The 13,822-nt window shown below is 37.5% G+C and overlaps 1 protein-coding gene across 12 annotated transcripts in view; it reads left to right on the top strand.

Annotated features, from left to right (window-relative positions):
* The window catches only part of FRYL (FRY like transcription coactivator), a 245,331-nt gene that overhangs the window by 22,533 nt on the left and 208,976 nt on the right, over positions 1–13,822 (top strand). For 8 of the 12 annotated variants that reach the window (XM_070614997.1, XM_070615000.1, XM_070614999.1 and 5 more), the window contains exon 2: positions 11,464–11,639. The gene's annotated coding sequence lies outside the window, so the exon portion shown is untranslated. Of the gene's footprint in view, positions 1–10,549; positions 11,319–11,463; positions 11,681–13,822 lie in introns of those variants that run through there. The other 4 variants (XM_070614998.1, XM_070615004.1, XM_070615007.1 and 1 more) reach the window with 2 other exon arrangements.

Consider the following 13,822-nt stretch of genomic DNA (forward strand, 5'->3'; position numbering starts at 1 on the left):
CCTACTCGTGTTTCTTTTTGATTCTTTTGTAGAATTTCCATCTCTCTGCTTGCATTTCCCATCTTTTCTTGCATGCTTTCTACTTTATCCTTTAGAGCCCTTAACATATTAATCACAGTTGTTTTGAATTTCCAGTCTGATAATTCCAACATCCTGCCATATCTGAGGTTGGTTCCGATGCTTGCTGTGTCTCTTCAAACTGTGCTTTTGTCTTTTAATATGCCTTGTAATTTTTCTTGGTAGTTGGACATGATGTACCAAGTAAAAGGGACTGCTTTAAATAGGGCTTCAGTAATGTGGTGGTGAGATGTTGGGGCAGAGGAGGCAGTCTGTAGTCCTATGGTAGGATTACAGTAGTTTAGTCAGCCTGTGCCTCTGGACTGTGAACTTCTCAAGTACTTCTCAGTTTTTTCCCCACTGTAGGTGGGAAAGGATGGTTAGGGGGCCTGGAGTTTTGTATTTCTCTCCCCTTGGTAAGTTAGACTCTGGTTAAATCGTTTCTCCTGAGGGCAGGCTTTAAGAACAGAATGCTTTGGAGTATTTCGAAATGGTTCCTTTCCCCCTCCACCTGCCAGAAGCACAAGGGGATTTTTCTCTGATATTTGCTATGAGAACCAGGTCAAGTTCTTGGAGATAAACCTCACAAAAGTGTGGGGTCCCCCCATAACTGGGTCCCCCTGGAGTCTTTGACTCTCAGAAATGTCCACTCTGAGCCTATAACAGTTTGTCAACTAGAGTTCAGATTTTCTCACCCTGGCACTGGTTCCCACGGAAGTTTCTGCTCATGGGTTTCTGTTCCCATAATTTGTGATTCTCTGTATTTGCCTATCTGTCTCTCCACTTTTGGGAGTAGCGGTTTGCCCCATGACCTCACTTCCCTTATGGATCTACGAAGACTTGTTGCTTTTCAGTTTGTTCATCTTTTTTACTTTCTGTTAAGACAGAGTGGTGACTTCTTTTTTTTTTTTTAAAGATTGGCACCTGAGCTCACGACTGTTGCCAATCTTTTTTTTTTTTTCTGCTTTTTCTCCCCAAATACCCCCAGTATATAGTTGCGTATTTTAGTTGTGGGTCCTTCTAGTTGTGGCATGTGGGACGCTGCCTCAGCATGGCCTGATGAGTGGTGCCATGTCTGCACTCAGGATCCGAACCGGGAAAACCCTGGGCCACCAAAGCAGAGTGTGCGAACTTAACCACTTGGTCACGGGGCCAGCCCCAGAGTGGTGACTTCTAAGCATCTTTCCTGCAGGACTGGAAACTGGAAGTCTTTCCTTCTCACTTTTTCTCTTGCCATACAGTTTCCTTTCCTGGAGACAACCAGTATTATGAGTTTCTTTTGCATCCTTCCAAAGAGAGCGTACTATTCTTAAATTTTTTTTTTTTTTTTTGAGGAAGATTAGCCCTGAGCTAACTACTGCCAATCCTCCTCTTTTTGCTGAGGGAGCCTGGCCCTTTGCTAACATCCGTGCCCATCTTCCTCTATTTTATACGTGGGACGCCTACCATAGCATGGCTTTTGCCAGGCAGTGCCATGTCCGCACCTGGGATCCAAACCGGCGAACCCCAGGCCGCCAAGAAGCGGAACGTGTGAACTTAGCTGCTGTGTCACCAGGCCGGCCTCTTAAAATTTTTTTAAGTGAGATGAAATTATTGATTTTTGAGGGCACATTCCATTAAAGTCCTCTATTTCTGCAGTTATAATCCATTTCTCATTATGATGTCCTGTTAGCGTGTTTCCCTGTCCATCTCTGAAACTCCTTCTCCCTTGTCCAATTTTCTGGATTTGCTGAATTTTAGTTAATTTTATTGGAATTGTTAAATACAAATCAAATTAGGTTAGATTATGCTGCAATGAAAACACTCCTCAAATTATCAGTACTTAAAACGTAAAAATTTATTGCTCACTCATGTCAACTCCATGCCTTTTGTGTAAGTTGTCTTCTCTACAGGTTTGGCATTGCACTTCCATATCAACACCTGCCTCCATGAGACAGTGGAGGAGAGGTACAGAGCTGAGGACTGACAATTAAATGCTTCCATTGGAAATTTATATATCAATTCTACTCACATTTCATTGGCCAACGCAAGTCACAAGACCATGCTTAACTTCAAGAAGGAGAAGGAAAGTGTAGTTCACCATTATGCCCAAGAGAGTGGTACTGGATCATGTTGTTAATATCTCTATATCTTTATTTATTTATTTTTGACTAGTTGATTTGTTTTTTGAGAGAAAGAGTTCCTAAAGTGTCTCACCCTGATTATAGACATGCCTTTGGTAAGCCTCCATTCTCCCCCAAAGAGTGAATATCTTAGAAAAGCAAATGGTTTCGCCTTTCACATCTGTGTTTAGAATTTTACCCAGGTAAATATCCTTGGAATTCAGAACTTTAATGAGATCTCAGAATTTGATCTGTCCTATGTCTGTCGTCTCCTCTTAAGAATAGTGATTTTTTCATATACACATTATTCTGTGTATATTGCGTATATGAAAATGTTTATTATGTATATGTATATGTGTATATGTAAATATATATTGTATGTATGTGTATATTGTGTATTATTGATGAATAGTACATGCTCTGTCACAGCCTGGCATGAGGTTTTCTTCTCTCTTCCTCTTCTCTGAAAGGCTAGTCAGAGTCTGAAGACTGCAGTTAGTGTTTAGCCCAGTGAATGTGATGGAGGGAGGGGTTGAGCATGGACCACTTTCTTCTAGGGTCACCTAAGTGGAGTGGGCTGGCAAGCAGGTTCTCGGAACACAGCAGATAATGGCTGAGAGTGGGCAGGTTGCCACTTGTTTCCCATTATTCTTACCTTAAAAAATCTTGGTAGAAGCTCAAAATTTGAGGTGTATGGTGATACTCCTTTCTAATTTCTACTGTTGCTTGAGTTTTCCCTTTTATGTTGATTGAGTCGTCTCGGGGGAACAGGGAGCTAATCGAATATGTATTTTTAGGTTATCGTGTGAGTATTGCTTCTCCTTAAGCTTGTTTGAATAGAGGTTGATTCAGGTATTTAACAGGAAGAAAGGAAATAGTTTAAAACCTGCTATTTTCTGGAAACTTTAGGTTATATCTCGAAATGAATATAAAGTAGCCTCCGTGAACAGATTGGATTTATGTGCTGAAGACCAGAAGTTCACCTCTCTTCCTCTGTTATTCTGTACTACTCTGATCTCCTCTAAAGGTTGTAAAATGGAAATTTATGTATTTGTTAATATTCCTTTTGTTGAATAAAATGAAAGTCTATAAATTGATTTTTTTTTTTTTTAGTGCATATCAGGTACTATCATTGGCGTCGTTTATGTAGTCAACAAATATTTCTTGTGCACCTGTGAGCCAGGAGGTGGTGCTGGGGACCATAAAGGTAAACAAGACAGTCTCTGCCCTCCTGGGAGCTTGCTTTTTAGTCACATAGGCAAACATTAAGCAAATGTTGACTGCTAAACTCTGTGATGAAAAAGTAAGTTTGGCTAGAGAATGATGGGTGTGGACTTTTTCAGATAGGGTGTGGGGAAGGGCTCTTTGTGGAGGGTAGCATCTGCAGCCATCTGAATGAAGGGAGGGAGCAAATCATACTCAAGGGAGAGAACTTTCCAGGCAGAGGGATTAGTAAATACATAGGCCCCATGTGGGAATAAGCTTCTTGAGCTTGAGAAATTGCAAGAAAGCTGGCATGGCTAGAATAGAGGAAAAAAAGCTTAGAGAGAGGGTGGATATTTTTCTGCGTTTGGTGGGAAACTACTGGAGGATTTTTGAGCATGAGTGGAATGAATAAATTTGTCTTCTACACAGATCACTCTGGTTACTATGTGGAGAATTAGGGAATGAGTAGATGCAGGAGTAGCAGTATTTTGAAAATAGGGTTTACAGAAGCTGTTGATGGATTAGATGGGAGGGTGTGAGGTAAAGAAGGGAATAAAAATGACTGCCAGATTATTGGACTAAGTGACTAGAAGAATGACGGCATTCTTTACTGAGGTGCAGCTTTGGGCATAGGCAAAGATGTAGGGGGATGTATTAAGAGTCGTGGTTGAGATCCTACTAGATGTACAGTCAGATAGTTGAATTTGCAAGGTTAGTGCTCTGGAGAGAAAGGTCTGGGTTGGAGATGCTGTCTATATGCTGGCAAATCCCAAATTTGAATTTGAGGCTTCTCGATGGGATAAGGTCGTGTAGAGGTAAATGTCAGTGGAGAAGAGGGCCAGGGACTGACCCTGGGCAGAGACAGAGCAGCTCATGAGGAAAAGAAAGAAAACCAGGAGAGTGTGGCATTTTGCAATCCAGATGAAGACGGTGTTTCAAAAAGTAGGGAGAGAAATGCTCCTGTTGAGTCAGCTAAGATGCGGACTGAGTATTGACCTTTGGATTTCGTGAGGTGTGGAGGTCATTAGAGACAGGCAGTCCTGTGGAGTGGTGGAGGTGGCAAGCCTTGGAGTGAATAGGAGAATGGGATGAAGAAGGGAAGCTAGTGAAATACCAAATAGAGGCAACTGTGGAGGACTTTTATTATAAAGGGGAGCGGAGAAATTGTGCCGTCACTGACAGGGGTTTTGTGGTCAAAGAGGGCCCTCTCCTTTTGTTTTCTTTATGGTGGGCGATCATTATAGTATGTTTGGATACTGATGGGCGTGATCCTTTAGTAATAGAGAGAAAAGATGTGAGATTTTTGTCTCCTTGAAACTGATATTCTCAGTTTTAAAAAGTAGTTTGGAGATGGTTGGTGTTGGGTTGGAAGTTTTCTCTACCCCACCCTCTTCAGAGAGCCTTTGTAATTTTATTTTTCTCCTTTTGGCTTGCTTAGTCTTATTGTGTATCTTGATAGATTTTTATCTTTCACATTTCTGGTAAATGGTGATTATTAGGAAGTGGAACCAATTGTGTATAAAAAAATGTAAAAGACATTTAATGGGGAATGTGTTTCCCAAGGCCCATTGTTTACCACAAAAAGGAAACCACTGACTTCTTGTTACATCAGTGAAGATATAATTATTTTGTGAACACAGTACTCCTTTTGTGAGTAACATTTTTCATACTGTGATCAAAAGAAATTATTTATGAAAACAGTAAGTTAATGCGAAATGTAGACTTTGTTACAAGTGGGGATTTATTTAGTGAGAGCCCTTAAAAAAATCTGATTTCTTGGGGCAGGTCCCATGACTGAGTGATTAAAGTTCTGTGTACTCTCCTTCAGCTGCCTAGGTTCACAGGTTCGGATCCTGGGTATGGACCTACTCCACTCAACAGCCATGCTGTGGAGGCATCCCACATATGAAATAGAGGAAGAGTGGCACAGATACTAGCTCAGGGCAAATCTTCCTCACCAAAAAAAAAAAAAAAAAAAAAAATATATATATATATATATATATATATATATATATATATATGATTTCTCTCCCTAACCTTTTAAAGTCTTTTAATTGTGGAGATATTTGCCATAATTTAAATTATGAAAAAATATAGGTTAAGCAGGTTAGAAGCTAGGTATTTAGTTATTTTGTAATGTCTTAAAAAGTTTTAACTAATTTTAAGGGAGAAAATGTCGCAATACAGGATGGTGTGAATATTTACATTCATTCTGAAGCAGAAGAAGGAAATCCATATTACTGTAAATGTAGCTAATATTATAGTGAGAATATATTTAAAGTGTAAGTGGACTATATACCACAACTTAGTATCTCCCTTCCCACTGTAAATCCATGATTAGTAGAAAATTCCTCAGGTGAAGTTTGATTAAAAACAACAAAATCTGTAGACAATGAGGGTGTTATAGTAAATTTAGACTCACCGGAGACCAGTCTTCCTGAACCCTTGGACTTCTCGGTTGGAATTTTATCCTCTACCTTTGTCCTCCAATACCTCCCACTTCCCATCTCTGCTTAAAAAAAGAAGAAAAAAAAATCTCTGAATATATCTTTGGTAGTTAATAGAGTCTCCAAATTTCCGAGTATCTAACAAATGTATCTATGGACTGAAATCTTAGAAAAGCTAGGGATTCTAAGATATTTAGATTCAAGGCTATGTTGTATCATAGATAGAACTTTGTTGTATAAATGTGACCATTCCACTACTGTAGAGATTCTCAACCTTTTTTTTGATCTACATATAATTTGCACATAAGGAAATAAATGGATGTATGTCAGATAGTGGTAATTTCTATGCAAACAAGATGAAAATAGGCTCGTGACATGAGAGGCCTGCTTGATACTGAGTGGCTCTGAACCTCCTTTTTATCATTTACCAGTTGGGAGTAGTAAAAACCTACCTCCTTCAAATTGGGTGGACTTAAGTGTGTGAAATGCACCTAGCAGAATACCTGGCATCATACCGGATTATCAAGTCTATTATTCTCCTTTTCCCTTTTTTTTTTTTGTAATTGAGCCATCCAAATCTGTGGAGTAGTGCCATACGATATAGAGTATATTTAAACCAGGAGTTTGAACTAGAGTATTTTTAGCCCATGTCCTTTATGTGGTTTTGAAGTTCTTGTTGAAAAATTGAATAACACGAATGAACCTTGAGGACATCATGCTTTTAGTGAAGTAAGCCAGTCACAAAAGGACAAATACTGTATGATTCCACTTAGATGAGTATCTAGAGCAGTCAAACTCATAGAAACAGAAAGTAGACTGCTTGTGGCCAGGGGATGGGGGAAGGCGAGTGGGAAGTTGTTGTTAATGAGTACAGAGTTTCAGTTTTGCATGATGGAAAGAGTTCTGGAGATGGATGAGGGTGATGGTTGCAAGATAGTGTGAATGTACTTAATGCCACTGAGCTGTACACTTAAAAATGGTACGTTATCTGTATTTTACCACAATTTTTAAAAGAAGTGAATGATAGAACTAACCTATTTTTGTAAAGCTTGCCTTCCCTCTCCTCGTTTGGTAGATGTTAGTGAATCGAGCTGTTCTTGGTTAAATCATGAAATAGTGGGTTGCTGTTCTTGCATCACGAATCTGTGTGAGAGTGCCATAAAGTGAAAACTTTATCAGAAATTTTCATCATCTTAATTTCCAGAGATTTCAAGCCTTAAACTGTTGCTTTTAGAGCAAAGAGTACAGTGTGGCCGGAAAAGACTTTTTTTGGTTTTGTATGTCAATTTAGAAAATATTTTATTGAGTGCTCATTGTGTTGCATGAGCAACAGTAACATTTGCTGAGTGATATCTGCTGGCTATTGTTCTAAGATTATACTTGATAATACTTCTAATACTTGCAACACTTTATAATCCTTGTAAAATGACCCTTGAAGGTGTTACAGTTGAGAAACTCCAGTCTCTGAGTTGGTAAGTGATTTTCTACTTTGAAAATGATTATAGGGTTTCAGTGCGTAGAAATGAAGGGAGGACATTCTAGGTGGAAGAAAGATCTATGTGTAGGAATGAATGGGGTGTGTTTCACAGAGCCTGACTGTGGTCTGGAGAACATTAGGGAGATGGGCTAGCAGTTTATTTTCTCCTCTTAGGACCTTGACTCTCAGGCTATTGAATTTCTGGACTTTGTAGGCAGTGGGAGTACCACTGAATTACCAAGCCAGCAGTTTTGTGATGAGTGTTGTGCGTTAGGAAGGTGCATTTGGCAGCAATACCTGAGGTGCATCGGAGTAGTGAGAGAGGAGAAGTTAGGGACAAGTTAGAATGACCACTTGGAATTCTTTCGAAGTCATTAGGAAGACTATTTTAGTGTTCCAGTGGTTGGGATCAGAGTCCAAATGACTGGCAATGGAGGGTAAGTTGGTAGGTGAGAAAAGTAGAGGCCCAAATGTGTGGTAATAGGAAGTAAAAAAAGGAGTCTGTGGAGCATGAGTGTAAGATTTTGGGGGGGGGGGGGGCGGTGCTTAATGGTCATCTGAATACATGGGTCAGGTGTAGGTTTAGCTTTGATCAGGAGGATTTGGAGAGCCTAAGAGCACAGGAAAAGGGACTTTAGCAGCCTGAATTGAATTTGAAGAGTTTACATTAGGCATCCTCTTTCACTTTAAGAAACAAAGTATCTGTAGAGAAGACAGAACCTAGTGGGCCTGGGCCTTGAAGGGTGGAGAAATTTCAACCTCTGTAAGAGGGAACTCGCTAGAGTCCACTGTCACTCTTTAGAGCATGAGCTAGAATCACAATGGTGTTCTTTTGTTAGTCTTTTACACAAATAGCTTATGTAGAGTAGAATCTCTCTCTTACACAATAGTGGTTGTATAACCAACCAGTGGTTGGGTTGGTTAAACAGAAAATTTGTTTAAAATGAGGAATCATAAGAAAGATACATACTTTAAATATTTTATAATTGTTAACTATATAAATGATTATACTTCATCCATCTTGATGTATAGCTGAGGCCTTCTCTTGAGGACATTTTTAAAGTGACTTGCCTTTTTCAAATTGTACAGCTTGATTTTCAGAGACAAAGCATGTTCTTTTTGTGCTCATATTTTTTATGTAATATTTTACTAAATTACATAATTATAGTAAATACAACTGGCATAAACAGATTTTGGAACAAATATAATTTGCTCTTGGTAGGCATGCAACTCAGTTGTTGGGAGAAAAATGAGATGGTGTACCAGAGAGGCCTCCCCACTCCCTGAAAAAGAAACTGAAGCTGGGAAGTTGTGGCTTGTCCATGGTCTTAGGATTGGCAAGAGTCTGGTTTTATCTTTGAATCCAATGCTTTTCCCATTATGTAGTGTTGCAAGGTGATAAGGACTAAGAAGTGAAATATTAGTTAGCGGTGAAGAAGTTACAGACTATAGGGTTTTTTTTAGTATAGCAGCTTTGCTGAGATATAATTCATATACCATGCAAATCACCAGATTAAAATGTACAATTCAGGGTTTTTGTATGTTCACAGAATTGTGTAACCATTATCACAACTGATTTTAAAACGTTTTCATCATTGCCAAAAGAAAACCTGTATCCGTTAGCAGACACTCCCTATCTTCTCCCTCCTGGCCCTAGGCAACCACTAATCTATTTTATCTCTATTTGTCTATTTTAGACATTTCATATAAATGGAATCATGTAATAGGTGGCCTTTTGTGACTGCTTTCCTTCATTTAGCATAATGTTTTTAAGATTCATCTATGTTGTAATATGTATCAGTACTTCATTCCTTTTTAAGGCAGAACAATATTCTGTTGGGTGAATATACTACTTTGATTTATCCATTCATCAGTTGATGACATTTGTGTCATTTCTGCCTTTTGGCTATTACAAATAACGCTACTACGAATATTTGCATATGTATTTTTCATGGATGCATTTTTTTGTTTCTCTTGGTGTGTCCCTGGGAGTAGAATGTCTGAGTCATGTTTAACTTTTGAGGAACTATTTTCCGACATGCCTGTACCATTTTATATTCTCACCAGCAGTGTGTGAGTGTTCCAACTGTACACTTGCCAATACTTATCTTTTTGGTTATAGCCATCCTAGTAGGTATATATATGTTTTTAAAGTGATTTTATTTTTCTGACTATAACAGTAATAAATGCTCTTTGGAGATATTTTGGAAAATATAGAAAAGAATAAAAGAATAAAAATCACTTATTTTAAATCACTATTTAGAAATAATATTTAGTGTTTTTTCCTCCACATTTTAATGTAATTTAAAAAGTATGGCCAAAATTATATGTGATTGAGTCTTGCCTTTTTTAACATTGTTTCCTCATGTTATTTTTGGAAATCACATTTTAGTTTTATCCTATCAGAGAATGTCTCTTCTGTTCTTCTTGCTTTTGTGTTCTTTTATTTATTTAATTTTAAATTTCTTTAATTTTTTTTTACAATTATTTCAGAGGAACCCAGGGACAGAGTGGGGATAAATATTTGTGGTTAATCCACCACGTTTAACTGGAAATGACTTCTCGGTTAACTGCAGCATAGTATTCCATCTGCTGAGTACATCATAGTTTAGTTAATTTTGGACATTTAGATTTCTTACAATTTTTCATTATAAATAATGTACAAAACATTTGTATATAAAGTTATGTCTGCATTTTGAGTTCTCAGAAGTGTAGTTGCTGAGTCAGTAGCTATGAACATTTTAAAGATTTTTGTTATGTATTCACAAATTGCTTTCCAGAATGGTTGACAAATTTATATTTTCTCTAGAAATGTATATTTATGCGTTTCTTACTGTACCTTCACTAGCAATGAGTAAATGGATAACAGTTCACTTTTAAGATCACCAGAGCAGGGATTTTTCAGTTTTGTTCACAGATGCATATAGTGCTGGTGCATAGCAGGCACTCAGTATATATTGAATTGCTACCAGTAGCAAAGAGAAGGGTTTTTCTGAAGGATAAGAAAATAACTTATCATTTGATTTTTCAGGAAAGTAATGTGTTATACTGATCATATAACAGCTCAAATTTTTATGAATAAGGGATGAAAGAGTAAGAATCAAGTATTTAGGGGACTTGTTTTAAATTTAATTTTGTTTGAACATTTACATGTTTTAGAAGTCAAAATGACAGACGGAGAAGTCTTAGTGCCTATCCCTGGTTCCTTACTGTCCTTTATAGGTAACCATTTTAACCAATTTCTTATGTATCTATACAGTGCATTTTTTTAACAAATAAGGATAGATATTCTTACTTCCCTCCCCCCTTCCCTTTTTTAAACACAGAATATAGCATACTGTGTATATAAATTCTGTATCTTGCTTGTTTAATATATTCTGACCTTTTTTTTTTTTGCCTCCCGATGTGGCTTGGGCTTTCTCACAGCATCGTGGCTGAGTTCTTTTTCTGGCCTTTTCATAGAAGCACAGAGGGTGCTTCCTTATTCATTTTTACAGCTGCATGGTGTTCCTTCTTACGGATGTCTCATAGGTATTTTTATTTGTCCTCGGGTTATTTTCAGTGTTTCACTTTTATAAATAATCCCGTAATAATCATACTGTACACTTTATTTTGTGAGTATGGAATTATATCTGTAGGAGAATGTCCCAGAAGAAGGATTGTTGGGTCAAAGGATAGATACATTCCTAATTTTGTAGGTATTGGCACTGCCACCAGCGACAGAGAGTTCACTTCTTTCTTGGGGTACCTTTGAAAGAAAGGTAGTTCTAGGGTCATTACCCCAAGTCCCATAATGTTTATGTCCTCAAATACTGTGTAAGCACTCTTATGATGATGGCCCTTCTGTCATCAAAAAACAGGTAATTATTTTCAGACGGTGAAGAAATTTATAATATACCTGAGAAAGATGTTATGGGTGGCGAAAAAGTATTTAAATTAGGACCTTTAAAAGAGTTATTCTCATTTTCTTGTTTTCTCTCTCCAGATAGCTTCTTTTCCTGTTAAAAAATTGCTGAAATTTTTTGATAAGTAAGTTCTTGGCCAGATTCTTCCTTATAAAAACTAATCAATAATGATACATGATATATGAAAACTGCTAAATTTTGGGTTTAAACATGGCTATTACTATTAACCAACCATATTTCTTTCTTTCCTCTCTCTTTTTGTCTTCCAGCCTTTGACATTCCATATTCTGCTTTGTACATGGTGAATGCCTACTGCTGTGCACCGGTGTGCCCACTTGTGTGCCTATAAAGTACAAGCTCCCGATTGAAAAAGCTTCTAGATGGATCCTTTCCAAATTTGGTGTCTTTTCTACAAACTCTGTGCCTCAACAACCGTTTCTAAGTGGTAAGAATATGTACCTTTTTTTTTAAGAATAATAGAAATTTGTAACACAATTTTTGTTTAGATTGCCTTCCCCTTTTTTGTGTCTTCTTCTCTTTTTACATATGAGTGATATCTGCACTTTTTTTTTTGGTTAATATTTTAAAAATCTCTTCTAAAAATAGCAGTAACATCAGGTTTGTGGAAGCTTCAAAATGTTCTTTCCATATTATATTCTGGGTGGAGTATAATATGTAATATTTATAGAGAATAAATATAGAAATGTATAAACATCTTTATGTATGTGTACTTTGTGTACTCTATAATCCTTTATTGTAAGGCTGAGGTAGTTTATCCTGTTTTTTCCTGTCTATTTAGGTATTTGGAGTCCCCTGGGTCCAGAACATCTTCTTACTTCATAGCAATTGTAAATTATGTACGCATTTATGGAAATGATGAGAGAAGTGTATAATGCCAGCTCTTCTTTTTATAGCATGGCACTATGTGTGCCTTTTCATGTTCTAACATTTTTTGGAAGCATAGGTGCTAGTTAGCCAACACATTTTCTGAACATCTCTGAGATTTACTCAGAACATATTTTGGGGAGGGGACCGAGGGAGACAGAAGAGTAAAATTGAGCGGAACAAGTTGCTGCTATAGGAGACCTTTAAAATAAAATTACTGAAGTAGGCTCATTTTGAGTGCCAGTCAACAAATATTTACCAAATGCTTGCTATTTATGAGTGAAAATATATAATGACATTTAGCATTGAAAAGAAGTGAGTCACGAGATGGAAACCAAGGTGTTAGATGAGAGTGCGAGGCAGGGAGGTTGGGGGAAGAACGGGGTACACTTTAACTTGAGTTCTGTTCATTAACTGCGTAATGTTCTTGGGTGCAAGTTAATTAGCCTTGGTGCACCTTGGTTTTCTCTATGAAATGAGTGAATTAAACTAAATGATTTATAAGGTTTTTTTGGTGCTTTCATACACCCAGCACTTTATGATTGTAATGAACAAATTGATTTTTGTTTTTTTGGGGATACCTTTTCTTCCCTAATCTATCCGATAGAGATATTTTTAGACTATTTTCTTTGAGTTATGGGGTTAGAATAATGTCCTCACTATTAGAACATTTTTCAATTAATTGTTTTCTTTTGAAGTTGATGTCTTTTATTCTTTTCTCTCTACATTTTTATCCTCTGTTGACCTCTAGAATTTTTCTTCATTTGATTCAGATGCTCCCCTTCTGTCTCTTATATTAGTGGCTCTCATCGTGCTTCCTTGACCTGACTGACATCCATCATTTTCACCTTAGTCATTTTCCAGGGTTACTAAATTGTAAACTAGTGGTTCCAATCCTGGGACCCTTTTAAAAAATACGGATATCTTCTGAAATGATCCTGGGACAGAGGTGTGATTCTTGGCAGGTGGCCGGAAGCAGTTAGTAAACCAGCATTAGTTTAGCAGGACTGGAGCCCCAAACTTCTGTGCACTTTTCATACCCCATCACTTCTCATCATCACCTGGAACACTTCCACTTCTGAGGTCTTGAAAAGTTCCCTCTCGTGATCATAACCCTCTATCATGTCACGCTTTCTGAGTCTGTTCTTTGTCTTTGTTATGACTTGTACTTTCTTGGCATTTCCATGCTTTTCTAATCAAGTTAGCTATTTCCTAGCCTCATTGGCGTTTTGCTCACCCAAGCCCCATGATCATACTTGCAGCAGCATCTTACGTTCTCTTGCCCTTTTCCTCCTGAGGAATCTGTTTTACCAAATCCCGTACCTAAGTTAATTTGCCATATATAGCCTTTTTTCCTAGTTCTCACTGCTCGATGCAGTTGGAAAAGGTCACTTAACTAAGTTTGGAATCTATTCAGCAATCATTTGCTTGGTCTCTAAACTGGTTCTTTTCAAACTTGGCTTTTTACCCTTCCGTAGAAGACCCTACCCTTGTCACTGTCATGTTGCTTCTTTGGGGTTATCTAGCATACTTCTTGACCTGTTCTTCTTCATACTCCAGATTTTTTCTTGTGTCTGAAGAAGAAATGTTTTGCCTAATTTTAAGGTTTTACTTATGAAAAATTTAAAACATATGTAAAAGTAAACAGATTATTATAATCCCCTTGTAGTCATCACTCAGGTTCAGTAATTATCAAATCATGGCCAAATTATTTATTTCCTGCTGACTTCCCTCCCACTCTTG

This window comes from Equus przewalskii, chromosome 3, assembly GCF_037783145.1.
Source record: "Equus przewalskii isolate Varuska chromosome 3, EquPr2, whole genome shotgun sequence".
Classification (NCBI taxonomy): domain Eukaryota; kingdom Metazoa; phylum Chordata; class Mammalia; order Perissodactyla; family Equidae; genus Equus; species Equus przewalskii.